The sequence below is a fragment of the Agelaius phoeniceus genome, chromosome 7, assembly GCF_051311805.1.
Source record: "Agelaius phoeniceus isolate bAgePho1 chromosome 7, bAgePho1.hap1, whole genome shotgun sequence".
NCBI lineage: Eukaryota > Metazoa > Chordata > Aves > Passeriformes > Icteridae > Agelaius > Agelaius phoeniceus.
In genome coordinates, this window is record NC_135271.1 from 7,960,001 (window position 1) to 7,962,500 (window position 2,500).

A 2,500-nucleotide genomic window follows, 5' to 3' on the forward strand; every position below is an offset into this window, starting at 1 on the left:
ACGGCCCAAGTTCTCCTGAGCTCGGCTCTCCTAGGCGTGCGCGTGCGAAAGCCACCCGGGTCCCGGGAGGGAGGGGTGCTCAGCACGGCCCCTCCTGGAGGCGCGCCCGTCCCTTCCCTCGCTGCTTCGCCCGTCGAGCGATGGCCGTCTGTCCGGCCATGGCACCTGTCAGTGGCCGAGGTGGAAAGGGCGAGGGAGCCGGGTGGCGGGGGCGCCTTCGGGGCTTGGAGGAGGCGGCTCCTCCAGCCCTTCCCGCCCCGGGGAGCGGGGCCTTTGCCGGCCGGCAGAGTTCCCCTCTCTCGGGCCAAGTAGCCCCCCCTCTCGCACCCGGAAGAGGAACTCCAAGGGCCGAGGCCTCCGGGCGTTCCGGGCCGCGCTTGGTGGCGCGCATGTGCGCACGTGCCCGAGGTGTGCTCGGTGGTTGGGCCCGCATCCCCCGTGCCGGCGGGGTGGTCCGGGCCACGGCGGTCCTCTCGGGGGCATTGCACTGGGCTACTGAGGGAAACCCCTGGGCCCCGAGAAGGACATGGCTGTGGTGGCGGCAGATGTCGGGCGCGCCCCCGCTGGTGGATACTCCCCCAAGGGTGGCAGCTGGGGAGGCACCCTGGCGGGGCCATGCAGGTCATTTTCCTTGCCCCAGGGCCAGGTACCTAGTGATCTGTGCCTTGGCGGTCCCCCCAGGTTTTTTCCCTCAGCCTTGTCAAATGCTGCGGGTTTGCGGAAAGGGGCCGGCGGGGCCGGGCGGCGGTTTAAAAACTAGGGCAGCTCGGCGCAGTCCGCCATGGCGGCTGCGGTGGCGGCGGCGGCGGCGGCAGGCGTGCCGGGCGGTGGCCGTGCGGGGCGCCACTGAGGGGTGGGGAGCAGCTACTGCCACCGATCCCCTGCGGTGGTTGTCCCGTCGCCACCGGCCGCGCTCTTCCGTCGCCGTCGTTGTCCCGCCGCGCACCATGGGGGTTAACCGTGCCACGCCGGGGAGGGGCGCCCTGCCTCCCCCTCTCCATGGCCCGGCCTCGGTGGAGAGGCCGCGGTGTGTGGTCGGCCATGGGGGCCGACCCGCTCTCCTCGTCGTAACGGGTGACGCTGGCAGAGAGCGCGTGCTCTCTGCCCTTCCTCGGCCGTGGGGTCGTGGCTGCTGGGGCCCGCCCACGCTCTTTCTCCTTGGCCCACTGCCGCGGTCTCTGGCACGCGCGGCGCCGCATCCGGCGCCTCTCCTCCCCTTAACAGCTTTTTCTCCTCGAACGCACAGCGGTAGCGCCATCGTCCACTGGCCGACCCCTGGCTCGACCGCCCGCCCGCTGCTGGGGAGCGAGCACTCGGCAGGCCCTCCGGCAGCGGAGGCCCGGGAGCACGCGCGACCCCATGCTGAGCGGCGGCAGCACCGCTCGATGGGTGTCTCTCCCTGTGGGGACGGTTGGCCGGAAGGCGCCCGCCATCGCCCGGCCACGGTCCCGTCCCGGGCCCCGCTTGTCACGTCCTCCATCACCCTTTCCGGCCGCATGTGGGCCACAGAAAGGCATGCGAGGTGGCCGCGGGGGCACTTCCCCCCGCCCGGTCTCCGCGTGCCTGAGGCAAGGGGCCCCGGTGGTGCGGCGGTGGCGGTCCCGGGAGCGCAGCCCCAGCAGCGGCAGGGTCTGCTGTCTGGCAGGCCACGGGTTCTGGCGACGCCATCTCGGGTCTCAGTGGCGCCCGCCTCCGGGGCCGGCGGCGGAGCATGTCTGCTGGTCGCTCGCCTGCCTGGCAGGGGAGCGGTCCCGCGGGAGGTGCATTGGTGGGGGCCGGTCGCCGTCGCGTACCGTCTCAAGCCGGGGCAAGGCCATGCAGTGGGGGAAGAGAAAAGCCGGCTGCACAGCAGTGTGGCGATGCTGCACGAGGCCCGCGCCATTGAGGACTGAGGGAAGCCGGCGTGTGCAGGGCCCAACAGCCGCGTGCCCCTGGCCGTGTGCCGTGTGTGTTGTGTGTGTAGTCCCAAGGAAGCGAGAAGTGGGTGGGCCACCATGCTCCCCCACGTTTTGGCGCAGGCCACGTGGCCCCCAGCACGGAGGCCGGGCCGAGCCCAGGCGCCTAGGCCGCCATCTCCCCTCGCGGGGGGAGGCGGTTGGGGGCACGGGCTCCCTGGCCTCTTGGCCGGCCTTCAGAGCGTGGGTTCCTCCAGTTGGTTTTTTTTCCCCTTTTGTTTCTGTGTGCTCGTACAGTCGAAGCCAGGCGCGTGCCCACGCGTCCTCGGCGCCAGAGTAATAAAAAGGGGCCTGCTTGGCGTGAGCAGTGCCCGAAAGGCAGACAACTCTTAGCGGTGGATCACTCGGCTCGTGCATCGATGAAGAACGTAGCTAGCTGCAAGAATTAATGTGAATTGCAGGACACATTGATCATCGACACTTCGAACGCACTTGCGGCCCCAGGTTCCTCCAGGGGCTACGCCTGTCTGAGCGTCGCTTGACGATCAATCGCCATCCAGGGGCTACGCCGGTGGTGCAGCTGGGGTCGCTTTGCAGGCCCGTCG

At 70.5% G+C, this 2,500-nt stretch overlaps 1 non-coding gene across 1 annotated transcript; it reads left to right on the plus strand.

Moving 5' to 3' along the window:
• Nucleotides 1–2,279: 2,279 nt before the first annotated feature.
• Nucleotides 2,280–2,432, plus strand: LOC143694565 (5.8S ribosomal RNA). Its single transcript, XR_013183146.1, has one exon. It is a non-coding gene; the product is annotated as a 5.8S ribosomal RNA (ribosomal RNA).
• The last annotated feature ends 68 nt before the right edge of the window (nucleotides 2,433–2,500 follow it).